This window comes from Emydura macquarii, unplaced genomic scaffold (genome assembly GCF_026122565.2).
Source record: "Emydura macquarii macquarii isolate MOO-44397 ecotype Brisbane River unplaced genomic scaffold, CSIRO-AGI_Emac_v2 contig_1876, whole genome shotgun sequence".
NCBI lineage: Eukaryota > Metazoa > Chordata > Testudines > Chelidae > Emydura > Emydura macquarii.
In genome coordinates this window covers 7,279,324-7,293,835 of record NW_027132013.1, presented here as the reverse complement: position 1 = coordinate 7,293,835, position 14,512 = coordinate 7,279,324, and the positions used below count along the sequence as shown (strand labels likewise).

At 39.9% G+C, this 14,512-nt stretch overlaps 1 long non-coding RNA gene across 1 annotated transcript; it reads left to right on the top strand.

Moving 5' to 3' along the window:
- Positions 1 to 4,670: 4,670 nt before the first annotated feature.
- Positions 4,671 to 14,309, top strand: LOC137159626 (uncharacterized). Its single transcript, XR_010921669.1, has 2 exons — positions 4,671 to 4,759; positions 13,776 to 14,309. It is a non-coding gene; the product is annotated as an uncharacterized lncRNA (long non-coding RNA).
- The last annotated feature ends 203 nt before the right edge of the window (positions 14,310 to 14,512 follow it).

Here is a 14,512-nt window from a genome sequence, read left to right as displayed (position 1 = left end):
AAAGTATTGTTTACCAGTGCTCTCCAGCAAGGCAGGCTGTGAATCCTTTTTCATGCCAAATCACGCTGTAAATTTGTCTCCTAGGTGGAGGCTCCAGAGTTTACTTCTGCACCCAGATATACCCCCCACAATCCTTTTTCTTTACTCGTAAACAGGATCTCCTCCTGCTGTTTATTTCTTCTGGTAAATTTCCTCTCTTGTACATCTCACAATCTTTTGACGGGTATCAGGCTCAGTATGCAAACAGCCTCCGCTGTGAGATACGCAATGCCAAGTACACACCTCGCCAAACAGAACATAATTTTCAGTATAGTTAGATAACTTTACAAAAATGATCCTTACTTACATTTTGCAGGGATTATGATGACCAGAGGGTGACTGGCTCTCAATAGAGACTTTACATGACAGCATTTGGTGAACTTAATATGCATATATCTGACTCAGTAAAACTCTATGCATCCCTTATGCCCTCCACCAGTTGGTAACAAGAGTTTTCTAGGTCACACACCCTCAGCTTTTTTTAAATGAGCCTCTCCTTAAATGTAAAATGCTACAATAATAAAGGAAAGTGTGCTATGCTGGGAAGGGACAGTATAGCACACTTTCCTTTATTTTAGTAGCATTTTACATTTAAAATTTTCATAATTTTTTGGAGCACTCCCTGACATATTCCTTCCCCAACAGCTCTTTCTTTAGAGTCGTGTCCTAGAATACAATTTGATGAGTTGTAGAGTGTGTATTGTACCAGTGGGACTGTTACTGACACACATAAAATAGGTAGCAAATTCTTGAATTCTTATTATTTGCAGTACCTCATTTCCTTATTTTTACTGAGTGGAGGAGGAGGAAGATAAAGAGACAGGCCAATCAATAATGGTCAGTTTCAGTTCCCCTCAAGACTTAACACCACCTTCCATTCTTCAGGAGCTGTTCTTTTGATGGCCAACTACCCAGTGACACTTGAGAAGCTGCTAAAATAATCCTCCAGTTTGGACTTCTTTGATGAATCAGAAGAGCCCACAGAGTATTTGAGAAGGATCCTCCATGTTTCCAATACATTTTCTCTTTGGTGGACTTTCATTCTTGTTTCAGACAGAAGTTAGGAGTTGATATCTACCTCACTGGCTCTCATAGTGAAGGCCTCAGAAAGTAACACTTCATCAAATGACCCAGAAATGCATACAAAAAGAAAAACATGAACTGGGAAAGGGATAGTTAAGGTAGCTTGAGGGTTGTTCAAGTATGGTAGCTTTGGCTTGTTCCTGTCATGCTCCTGTGACAGCACAACTTTCATTTGCTGTGAGTCCAATCAGCAATTCTGTGAAAACAAAACAAAGGGTCAGATCCTCAGGTGGTGTAAGCTTCAGTTCAGCTACACCAATATATACCAGCTATGGATCTGGCCCAAAGTATATAGATGGGTGTTTCTTTTCTTAGAATCTGGGATCTGGGATTTTACTGTCAGTGTGTCTTAAAGTGTGCTGGAGTCATACAAATCAGAGCTCAGCTAGAACATTCAAGTAAGAATACAACTATATCTTTCTTTGCTTTGTGTTAAGTAGATGTTATCCTTCTTTTGTATCTTTTGGGTAGCTGTAGGTCATTGACAAGGAGATTTAAATCTATTGTGCTTAACATTCAAAACAGCAACCCAAATGTATTTCTCAGTCTTTTTTTTGCATTCCCTGCACATACTACATTGGTTTTGTGAAACCCCTGCAGCCAGTTGAGAACATGGCATGAAATAAAATAACCCCTACTTAGGCAAAGAATATTCTATAGACCTAATGCTGAGAAATATATGAACTGTTGTGCTGTGTAATAGAGAAAATAAGTGCATCCATAAACTTACTCAAATCTTTCAGTTTGCTTTCAGAATTCCGACACCAACACTAGCATTAGTAGGGTGATCATATCTTCCAAAGTGAAAACAGGACACCACACAGGGCTGGCCGGAGCTCCTGGTGGTGTTATTTGCCCAAGCCCCCAACCCACTGTAGGGCTAGTCCAAGCCACTGGCATAGCTGCTCACCAAATGTTCCTCCACACCCCCTCTTGAGCATTTTCAGTTTTGCCAAAAAAGTCAGGACATCCGGGACAGGGTTTAAAAAAAGTAATGTCCTGCCAAAATAGGACATTTGGTCACCCTAGTTATTACACTTCTGTAAGATGTAAGAGCATTCTGGGTACAGGCATGTAAATATGCAAATCACCTGTCCCAATTTACTTTGGAATTCCTAAGTCCAGTGTTGAAACAACAAAGGATCTTTGGAATGCATGTAGGTCACCCAGGGCAGCTATTCAGCCTTTCAGTCTTGTTATGGATCACCAGCATCGTACAGCAACCTGACCTGTGAAGATGGATATTTAGTGCTATCCACATTCAATACTACTCTGAATGTGATAAATGGAAAGCTTTTTCAAACGTTGACCCCCTAAACATTTACTTGACTGTGTCTTATATGCAATTTTCAGCTTCAGTGGATTATTCATCTGGCATGGGCAATTGCAGAACCTTCACGTGTATGCAATCCACTCGTGTGTGCTACAGATCTCCCTTTATGCTTGATCTGCAGATCACGTGAGTCTATTACAGCTCCCAGCTAGAGAGTCTGGCTCTGTAGTTCAAGTTGTAGAGCTTTTAGCTCTAGAGATTTACAGTGCAATCCCTGGCCAAAATGGCAGCCATCACAGTCATAGATTCTAAGACCAGAAGGGACCACTGTGATCATCTAGTCTGACTCCGCCCCCTGGAATATATAGAGCTTCCTCAAAATAATTCCTGTTTGAACTAATGCATATCTTCTAGAAAAATATCCAGTTGTGATTTATCCAACACAGAGCCCTGGGCAAATTGCTCCTATGTTTGTGGGGGCTCATCTGAAATTTAAAATGCTGTGGGCCTCAGAAACTCAGGACAAGCTTCCTTTATCGGGGAAGTATGTACCCACTGTGAGTGTGCAGTATACTTCCCCCTTTGTACCCAGTTCACAGAGGACTGTTCCAGCACTATCTAAAGAGCGTTGATGCTACTCATTTGACAGCTACTATCTTGGCCAACACCAGGGACTAACCCAGGGATTCCCAAAGCTAAAATAATAAGCTGCTACAGCCTGAGCCAAAGCTCTGTAGCTAAAGTCAGTAACAGTCATATCCTCTGTGGATTAGCCACAGAGGGGGACATGTAACACATACTCACAAGTGAGTTGCATGTATCCAGTCTTTACAGAGTGATGTTAGGTCTGGTGATTGCTCAGAAGACTGAGGTCTTCTACTTAAACACAGGATAGGTACAGTATAGGTAGCAGCAGTGAAATGTTCCCTACACTGCCCCACACTTATGCTCCTTCAGTTCCATTCTAGAAGGAACATCTCTAGGAGTACGAGGAACTGTCAACAAACCTGCCAGTTGTAATGGTGGTTCCACTGATGATAGCAGTGGTCCATATCTCGTAAGAGCTAGACAGACCAAAAACTTATTTCTGATATTTTGATGTCTAGATCTGGTTTGTTTGTTTGGTTTTGTTTAGACTGACCCATACCTTACATACTTTCTGGTCTAAATTGCTGCAAATTAATTTTGAACATATTGTCCTCCAGGCTACATTTTTGTTCTTGCAGACTTGGATAACCCCATCTGGGAAGCTTCAGGCAAGTTTTGTGAAATATTTTCTATTGCTGGTAGATGCTACAAATTGCCAGTCATTTTCTAAGAGGCATAGTTCAAGCAGATTTTTTCAACTGGCACTCTTGTATACCTGTCTATTTTGTTTGATGGTTATTTTATGTTCTGTTTAAGTGTGTTGATGGCACTTCCAATTTTCTGCTTTCCACAACACTGTGTGATTAACTCAAGAGACGGATCTATGACTATAACAGTAGAATTACATGATACTCTATGCATGGAAAACAATTTCAGCAAAGCCAAAGAGCACAGGATCCACATAATTTTTCTTCTTGTATATTATTAAGTGTTTTTGTCTCTTGACAGAATGTATCATGTTTTCTAGTTATCATAGATCCATATAACCAAAACGTTTCCAGAACATGGTCCAGAAACATTAACAATAAACAACAATAATAGTAGTAGAAATTAAAGCTTTCTTTTTATCACTAAGACATAGAAATGGAAAGAATCATAGATGCCATATGTCTCACTCCTCATCTAAGTGGACCACCTCTGGTAGTTAGAGAGGATTTCTGCAGACAGCCTGAGAAAAGCCATTTTTTCTAATTATTCCTTTTTCTCATTTATTTTCTGTATTTTTCAATAATGTGGTAAAGAGAGAAAAAAGAGGACATTTACAATAATGAAGTGTTATTAGCAATATTTCTAATATGGATACAGATGCAATGGGCTCTGGGGAATTAAAAAGATGGTTTTGATGTGTCATACAAAGAATTATTCTGATACACACAGAATTTAATTTGATTTAATTATTTTGATGCACACATAATTTATTCTGGTAAATTTACAATTAAGATTTTGGCAGATGACCTGAAGTTGTGAACTGGAGTTAGCCATCAACACCTTTGTTTTTTTATACCGTGGGAATAATCTGTTTTTAGTGTGCCAATCACGATAGCATAAAGAGTTAAAGAAAGTCTGTGGTATTCAGGAAGGATCAACTTCTTTTCATCTTCTTTGGTAGATGTCTTGTCCCATTGATCTTCTTCAGAGGATAGTATTTATGGAAGGAACAAAACCCAAGGGCCACTATCTTTTTGCTCCCCCTTTGAGGGTAAGACATTTGCAAAGGTAGGTGTTATTCATTGTGCACTGAAGGAAGCAAGAAATAAGCCTAAATTTTGTAAAGTGGTTATTTATTTTGATTGCTTCAATTTTGAGGTATCCAGTTTGAAACAGGATGAGTTTCCCTCTAAGTTTTCTACATTTGAGCACTCAAAAATTGAGGCACCCCAAATCAGTAGTCATTCTTGAAAATGTAGGCCTAAACTCACCCTGATGTCCTGTAGTAGGGAATTATATAGTCCCACACACTTTGCTGAAAATGTCTTGACAGCACTTGCACACAGCCTGGTCCTGGTTAATACCAATATCAACATCTCTGGTAATTGTCATATTCTTGAAGTTGTACAGATAGAGAAGTAAACCCTACGGTAGTTGGGACAAAGACCATTTAGGGTTTGAGGTGGACTTCTGCCTTCTAAGCAATGGACTGACACCAGGAGCTGAAGTCAGGTATCCGAGAGGAAGGAAGGGACAAAATCTAAAGTCCACTTTGGAATGACTGACTTTTTTTTTTTTTTAAAGCAAAAGAGAAGTAAACAGTTGTAGATGTGTGTTGTTTAAATTGCTGCAAAGAATGTTACCAGATTTGCCTGCCACCTTGGGGTATGCTCATTTATTGGGGTTACTTTCCTTGGAGGGGGAGTTGTAATTCTATTAATATACTGTCTTCCATGATGAAACGTTCCAGAGGGGTAGCCGTGTTAGTCTGTATACAGCAAAAACAACGAGAGTCCTGAAGCACTTTAAAGACTAACAAATTTAATTTCTGCAGGCATAAGCTTTCGTGGGCTGTAACCCACTTCGTCAGATGTCAGGACTCTCATTTTTATTAATATACTGCTTGTGTTACTTGTGTTTTCATATGGAACTTTACTTATCCCATTTGCAAGTTTCCTCCCAATGGAACTACCCGGCAGGACCTAAGTTTCCCACACACACATTCACAGATTAACAGAGCACATCTGAGAGGACTAGGTCAAAACAGCACTTTGAAGCTGACACCCTTATATGCCCCTGGACTCAACAGGCTGGGTCACATAACACTTTGAAGCTGCCACCCTTATATGCCACAGGTTCAGCACATCAATATCCCCACTTTCATTCTACAATTATTCTGGTAGTAACCCCCTTAAAGAGCAAACCCCACAGGATTTTTGGGCATTACAGGGATCTTTGGCTTAGGTAAAAGAAGTGTTGCTGCAGAGCAAGATAGGGAGGCTAAAAACACGAAAGAGTAAATGAAGTTTGGAGAGTCTAGCAACCAGCTTGATTATAAAAGTTATTTTATTGCCAGGTATATAGAGTAATAGCCATACAAGGAGAGACCAATAAACAAAACAGTTACAATATTATACCGTTTCAATTAGGGTATTGAGGAAATCTAGACCAAGTTTGATTACAAGTCAGATTTAGAAATTTATACCTGGAGTGAGAGAGAGAGAGAGAGAGAGAGAGTTGGGATCTCACCACTCATCACAGCTTGAAGCGGTTAAAGGTTCCCAGGAGACAGGCTGTTCAGCTTCGGGTCCAGAGTGCTTCAGACAGGCAAAGCCCCCAACATGATCAGTCAGGAAAAGGTGAAATCCCAATGGAACTGATGCAGCTTTTGAATCCAGGCATCAGAACAGAATTTTGAACTTGGTTAGGGGTTTTTATAGGGAAGAAACAATGGTTCAAGGGAGAACATTAGGTTTGTTTATGAGTAAATGATGACTCAAGGGAATATACCAGAGTTGTTTTGTTTAGGCTGGGTAATAGGAATTGATCATTCCTGACTATGGGCAGCGTCCCTTCCAGGGAGATCACAATGTAATCAGGCAGATTCAGTGTTTTGCATATCAATAAAGGATCTATGATTAGAATTGGTCTGATAACTGCTGAGCTGGGTGTGTGCAGGCATGGGTTCATTACCATTTGGAGCAGAGATCTCCAATCATGCCTTGCTTTCCTTGATGCCAAAGTTCAGTGCAGTCCCTGCCTTGCAGCTTGGTTCTCCATTTGGTATGCTAATAGAGATGTTTCTTTGTTTCATCTTTGATGTAGATGAGGCTAGGGGAGTTACTTTACTCCTGTCACTCTTATCCAGAGGGATTTAGGTATGTCTCCCACTGCCTTTTTATTGTTTTTTGTAAGTCTTTCTTCTGATCAGTTATGGTTCAAGCAGAAGCTGGAGGTGGGGAAGGTCCTTCGTGAGTCAGATAGGCTGGGTACTGTGCCCTGGTTCCCCAAGAACAGAGCTGACAGGTAACAAGTGCTTTTAAAAGCAATGTATTCTGCTGAATGAGAAATATACTGCATCAGACTACTTTTAGTGATTGTTACAATGGTGGTAGCTCCAGAAATGTCATTATCAAGTATGATGAGAAATATGACAATAAAAATTATACTCTAAATGCAGCTGGAGTGGTTGGTCAATGCCTTGGACTTGGCAAAAAGAATAGTTTTGTAGTAAATTGGACTCACAGCGGCAGCGCTAGATTTATATCAAATGTCTGATTACTGTTATGACTAATGATTAAACTGAAAAATGAATTGTCAAAGCAGAAAAGTGACACTAGCATGGATGGGAAAGGTGCGAGCTGAATACATAGGAGGGAGAAAAAGTCTTTGAGTTTTCCGATTTTTTGACATAATGGATTGGAGGCTAAGAAAGCTAATAATGCAGTGAAGTGGTTTTGCCTTTAGGTTTGTGAGTTATCAAGCCTTAATTGTGCCATTTCCTCTTTTAGCAAAATCACCAGAAGACTTGCACCTCCCCTTTCTCAGTTGCCTCTCCTTTAGTTCCTCCTTATAGTCTGTTATCAAACTAGTGGATAAAAAGCAGTATGTTTTACAACGTGTGACAAGTGGAAGTCTTAGAAGAGTTTTTCAAGAGAAGAAGGATCCTTCGTGAATATCATTATGCCGATTGGGTGTACCTCATGAAGGGTATGAAGAGAACAGGCTATGTCTAAATCTTGAAGGTTCTTTCTGCATAACATCCTAAAACACACCTTTCCCATCCAACTACATGGCTATCATCATTAGAGCTGGCTGAAAATTTTCAACTTAAACTCTTTTTGGCAAAAAATGCTGAAACATTGAAATATTTTGAAAACTTGTGTTGATTTCACAGAATTGTGTTGGTTTAAAAAACTTACTTTTCTAAAAAAAAAAAAAATTGTTTTGTCATTTTGAAATTTTTTTTGAATTAGAGCCATCAGATTCCCCAACCCTGAGGGCACGCTGAATTAGGCTTAAGTATTCTTTCTCAGGTTCCCCAACCCTGAGAGCTCCCTGAAAAAGAAACAAAAAACCCCCTGCCAGTTCTTCCAATCGCTGACAGCTGCTGACATAATTCCTTTTGAACCTAACAGGTTTCATGAGAGCACAGCACATCCATCTGATATAGAGAACACACTTTCTTAACCTATTGCACTGCAATTGCTAAGCATAGCTTAGATAAATCATAATACAGGAGCAAAAGTTATAGCTCACCAACCGGTGTTACGATCTCCAGATGGATCTTGCTGGCCAGTCAAGGTTTCGCTCCAGAGAGGTTTTCTGCTCTGTACTTTCCTTCAGTACAGGATGAGGTTGGTCTTTGGATTGCAGAAGGCTCCTCTTCTCCACAATCAGACTGGCCAATATTTATATGCTGTCTTTTCATTAACACTTGCAGAAACAGTAGCAGTCAATTTCCTTATTGTAAGCGGGTCATTGGAAAAGGGAGGTGGAGGAAGGAGAAGACAGCACACCTTGAACACATCCCGTGCACCTGCTGCATTGACGTTTGATTGTTCTTAAAAGTCACACAAAATTTGTTTAAGGTTATGTTGCCATAATACCTGTTATATCTACATTTTGTGGTTTAGTTTATTGTCCAGGCATCTGGAACATCTTGTGGTTAAGGTTCTTCAGGTATTTTTACTATTTTTGCAGACACCCCAAAAGACACCTGGTCATTTTCCAGATGACCCAAAAAGTCATGCCATGCATCATGTCTGTTTACTTTTTTCCTTATGCTCTTTGCTCAGTTGATGGCGAAAGCTGCTAATGCCCGTCTACAATAGGTGGTGGTGTAGACATAGCCTTAGACTCTTAGGTGCTATGCTAATACAAATAAGAAATAGTAAGAAGAAAGGAGTTTAAGAAGAAATTTAATTCAATTTTTTTTAAGGGAGGTTAAACTTATGTAGTATATTGAAGGTGATGTGAAACTGGAACTGAATGATGAGGAACAGTGACTTTCCTCTGCAGTACGAGGCCTAGGTCACTTGCTGGTGAATTCTCTGTACCTTGAAGTCTTTAAACCATGATTTGAGGACTTCAGTAACTCAGTCATAGGTTAGGGGTCTATTACAGGAGTGGGTAGGTGGGTGGGTGAGTTGCTGTGGCCTGTGTTGTGTAGGAAGTCAGACTAGATTATCATAATGGTCCCATCTGACCTTAAAGACTATGAGTCTAAAATATTTATGAGAAAAGATAACTAGGATTAGATGAGAAAGCGAGGTGATTTGCGAGACTGTATTTGTACATTTAGAGTGTAAGATCTTCAGAGAAAGGAACTTCATTCTATACTCTCGGTTGTTGTTTTGTATTTTACCAGCTGTAAAGTTTCCTGTACATCAACAATGTATTACATGCTGTATTAGATGATAATGATGTTGAGGTTGGGGCACCTACAGAGCATGAGAGAGAAGTGAAGCAATTCTGAATAAGAAGGTCACGGTGCTGCAGTGTAAATGATGCACTTAGATTATATTAATGAAATTTGGAGCTCTTTACCAAAGTAGTTTGTAAACTATTTAAACAAATAATCTACCATCAAGCAAGGCCACAGTTGGGGTTTGTAGGGGATTGACCATCAGTGTGCCATGAAAGGAGAAGGAGTGTAATAGCTACAGAAGGCAGTAGGAGGAGAAGGGCTATGAAGCAAACCTGCCCCAGCCATGACTGAGGGGGTGAATTTCACCTCTATGCATGTCACATGCATGAAGTCAAATATGCTATCCTGGTGGAGTGCTTTTTACCTAATTCTAAATACTCATGGAAAATTTCACACAGAAATATCCTGGCTGTTGCAAACCCTGTCCTAACTAATTATCAGGATTTCCACCTAAACCATTATTTATGAACTTTATTATTATTATAATTATTTTAAACGGATGGGGGTAATGGCCCCTGTAAAAGAGATAATAAGTTGGGGTTTTTTTTGTTTTTGTTCTTGGCTCTTCTATAAATAAATAAGCAGAAAATCTTAACCTTTTCCTATCAATTTTGGTAGAGAAAATAGTGATATCCTAATGCAATTTGAAAAGGCTGGGATAGAAAGGTCCTCAAAATAAGAACATATTTAAAGTACACAGAGAGATATTGAAGAGATGAACAGATTAATCTTCTAAACTAGAGTCTAAAGGAGTCTTTTGAATCTAGAATCTTACTTCTCATCTGATGATTTGGATATTCTGTTCTGGTCATATGTTTAGTATTTCATCACTGAAGTCAATGAACTTTACATCCCATATTTCTATACATATTTCAGGAAGAAGGTAAAACACATTACTTTCTTCTCCCCTAGACCTGCACATACATCTCTGTTATCATTAGTGGGGATATATGAATGCTAGTTATGCATGCTAATGCTCATCTTTTAGAAGAAACGTTTTGTGAATATAATCAGTTTATCTTAGCTATTTATATGGTCCCCATTACCGGAGTATCTGAGTATGTCACAATCTTTAATGTATTGAGCTTCAAAACACCCCTGTTTCACAGCGATGGAACTAAGGCAGAGATAGACTAGGGGCTAGATCCACAAGTGATCTGAGGTGCCTAACTGTTACTTCAGGCACCTAAGGCCAACAGAGAGGCACCATTCAGAGCCTCAAACACCCACCCATCTGCTGCCTAATCCTGAAGACATCTAAATACCCTAGTCATCTAAGCTTCTGCTTGTAAAGTCCCTTAAGTACCCAAGTTTCCAGATGGTGGGCATGTGCAAAACCACCAAAATCGAGACTCAGACTAGGTATTTCCCCACCTATGTGGCCTAGGAGGCCCAGTCTAGTGTTTGTGTTCTCAGAGCATGGATCAGGCCTTTCACAAAGGTGGCCAAGAGCAATCAGAATGGGAGTGTTTGTAGTTGGGTGGGGATGGGCAGGTATGTCTGTGTGTCCCAGAATGTCCAGTAGCCCAGTGATTCGGGCACTCACTTGGCATATATGAGAGCCAAATTCAAATCCCTGCTCCAAATCAGACAGAGCAAGGATTTAAACCAGGGCTTCCAAATCCCACTCAAGTGCCTTAACCGCTGAGATGTTGACTGTAATGGGGTGGAAGAGTCTCTCTCTTTCTCTCTCCTCTCCCTTCCCCCCAATGCCTGATCTGGCTTAGGCATCTAACTCCAGGAATGAGTTCATGGCTGTGAATCCCAAGCAGAGAGAGGCACATCCCTCTGGCTGAGAGTTAGGTGCTTAACTATCACCCATGCTTCTCCTTGGCATTTCCTGTTGGCTAGCTTAGGCAGCTCTGCAGCACGACTGTGACAAAGAAGGGAACTGAACCCAGATCTTCTGAGTTCCAGGCAAGTACACTAACCACTGGACCTCTTCCTTAAATTTTTTGTGAAAAATGCCATATCATTTTCTCTAGATAATGAAGTCATCCTGTGTTTACCAACAGAAGAGGTACACAGCAGCAGTGAAAGCTTCCTCACAGTCCACATTCATCCTGACCTGGAGGGGCACTTTTAGCAATGAAAGGGCAATTTAGTGTTGATGCCTATTTAATCTTAGGGTGGCCTTAGGGTGGAAGATTTGAACCAGCAGCATAGAGTTGAAAGGTTTAATATTTCATGAGGGATCCCCTGACCTGCACTGTCCCCAGATTGTATAACTTAAATGGAACTGGATTTAACACTTAAAGCATAACATTGCTGAAGGTCTGACTGTCTTTGGAATGTTGGATTTGGGGGAGTCCATGCAACTTTGCCCTATAATTTTACAGTGCCTGTCTTCTTGGGTTTGTACTGGTGGGAACCAAACATGCCTTTCAAACAGGTTGAGGTTGTTTATACTCCTCAGAGTTGAACAGCCATTCATTTATTTTGCATCTAGAAAAAGAAATTGCCTACTGTGAATTAGACCTGTGCTTATATTCTCAGATACTAGGCATTTTTAAATACCATGGATTAAAAAAAAATTCTCTAAGCATGCTTCAAATTCATTAAAACCCTAACTAATATCAAAGTGTGGTACTTGCTAGGACCAGTCACTTCTATATTCTTGGAAATGCCATCCATGACAATACATTTTACAGTGGATTTTAATGAGGTGAGCTATTTCACTGGCTATTTGAGGAAAACTCTGGAGGCAGTTCAGCCTCAAGTACTGTAAATCAGATCCATCTCTGTCCCATTTCAAAGTCTATAAACACTTCATTTGAAGCTCAGCTGGCAGACTTTGTGTAGCTAGCTCCTGGGACCCAGAAAGAAAAGCGTTTTAGAAGTATAGCCGAATTGATTGTTAAATATTACATTTCTACCTGTAGAATGGACTCCTGAGTGCCAGAGGGCTTTGACAGGTATAAAGCAGGCTCTTTCTGAATGCTTGTGGTTCTCAGTTACTCAGATTTTAGACAGTCTTTCATCTCCTCTGCTGATGCCTCAGTGAATGGCCTCAGGGTATGACAAAGTCAGTCAGCAGTAAGGGGGAATGAAATTCAACCGATATTTTGTGGAAAATATCTCAGTACGTTCTCCTTGCTCTAGCTGGTACATTGTTTGTCAGTTTGGGACTGTTAAGTAAACTATAACAAAGTTAATCACTGGTACATTTATTTGGTAGCTAATTAGCAGGCACTTTCATTTAATCTGAATTTCCTTCACAAGTGTATTGAAATTCCTTGGACTGCCAAGAACTGACCATGAAGATAAAAAGAAGAATAATCACACCCCATGCTTCAGATGTAAGGAATTTAAAATAAATGCTGCCATGTACAAACTGCTTGTTACATTATGGGGCAGCTTTCAACTTCTATTGAAACATCAGGTATTTGCCACTGCAGGAAGCAGTACACTACACTACATGGTCCAATCTAATATGACTGGTAGTTTGTTTTGAAGGTCTCTATTTAGCCTGAATATCTGTCCCAGGTGAAATCAGGGTTCCTGCTTGAACTCCCAATACTCAGTTCAGGCATAATTCCATACATCAGTTTCATGTGTTTCTGATATCAGGTTGCCAAAAAGTAAAGAGATTTACTTCTTGGAGTGTAAATACAGTCTGTAAAGTTACTTTGGAAAGGACATAATGGAACTGTATTTATTTTCTTATGGGAACGTTCAGGTCAAATTGATTCAGTTTATACCAGTTCTGCAATCTTTTACTGTGATCTAAACATTGAGCTATGTTCTTTCTGCTTCACATTTGTATCACCCACCCCAGTGATAAAGATTCTAATTGTCAGAACATAGCTGATCATTTTGGGAAGACACATGAGGCAGAACATGTAGTATGATTTGCAGGCTCTTCCAGCACTGCTTGATTCAAGCCAGCATTTAGGGAGAGCGTGTGGGCTACAATAGGCAGCACCGGCTATGTATAGTTAAATTAGAAGGAACCTCAGTGCCTGTCTGTATCCAGAAGCCTTAAGTAAGAATCTTCTTTGTATTCATTACAGCTCTGTTCTGGTTCTCCTTTCGCACAATAGAATAGAATCCCTCTCACTCTTCCAGAGTTCTTCAAGAGTTATAGGAATAAATGACGTGCTGTCCATAAAATAATCCAGATTTGAAAATACCAAGGGAACAGATTTATCCAGTAAATGCTAATATTAATAATCACTTCTATGTTCATAGCCACACTATAATATGTGTCATTTACCCTTGGAATGAAAATACAATTCATAATGCTTTTATTCTGAAATTTCTGCATCCTAAGACACTTTTGATTGGTTATGATTATGAGAATACTCCTAAAGATTCCTGCAAACACAAACACAGGAACTGTATGCTGATAACTTTTATTTGCCTCATTTACAGGAAACAAGGAGAAATGGGAAACTCAAATGCATCCTTTTTCTACTGAAACAAGGATTAAAAATGTCACATTGGACAATAAACAGCCATAATCTTGAGCTGACAGACAACCAATTAGAAGAGGATCCTATCCAATGGCTGATGTCACGGGGCTTGATTTACTCCCATGGATGTCCAATTTGTACCCTCAGTACCCACATGGGCACCCTGGAGGGTTTCACCCTGGAAGAAGACACGTGTCACTGACTTCCCTCTGTCATAGGGACCCTCTTTAAACATTGAAGGGGCTCTAGTGGCCAAGGTTGCCTATAGGCTGATTTGGTGCACCTTATCTCCTGAATGCCCTGGCCCTCCCCTTTCCAGCTGTCCCCAGCTATAGTGACAGCACTGATATTCTGGGTAGTTACAGCAGCTGATTTCTGCCAATCGAATCAGACCCACAATTTTTGTCTCTCCATTAATGAGGCCTGGCTCATAGGGACCAGATAGGTCCCATTAATGAAACTGAGTCATAATAAAAACATCATGAAATGTAAACATCACATTGTCCAGCTATCCTGAAAGAAGAGCAGGAGACATTTGATGTGGTTTTAATCAGGCCACAACTTTATTATTAGATGTCTGGGACTACCTAGCAGATAAAAGTGTACAGTGCATGCTACACTCTCCTAAGTGCTATAATATATATATCTATATATCAGGGCTATATATGCAGCAGTTTCATGTCATGTCACCAGAAG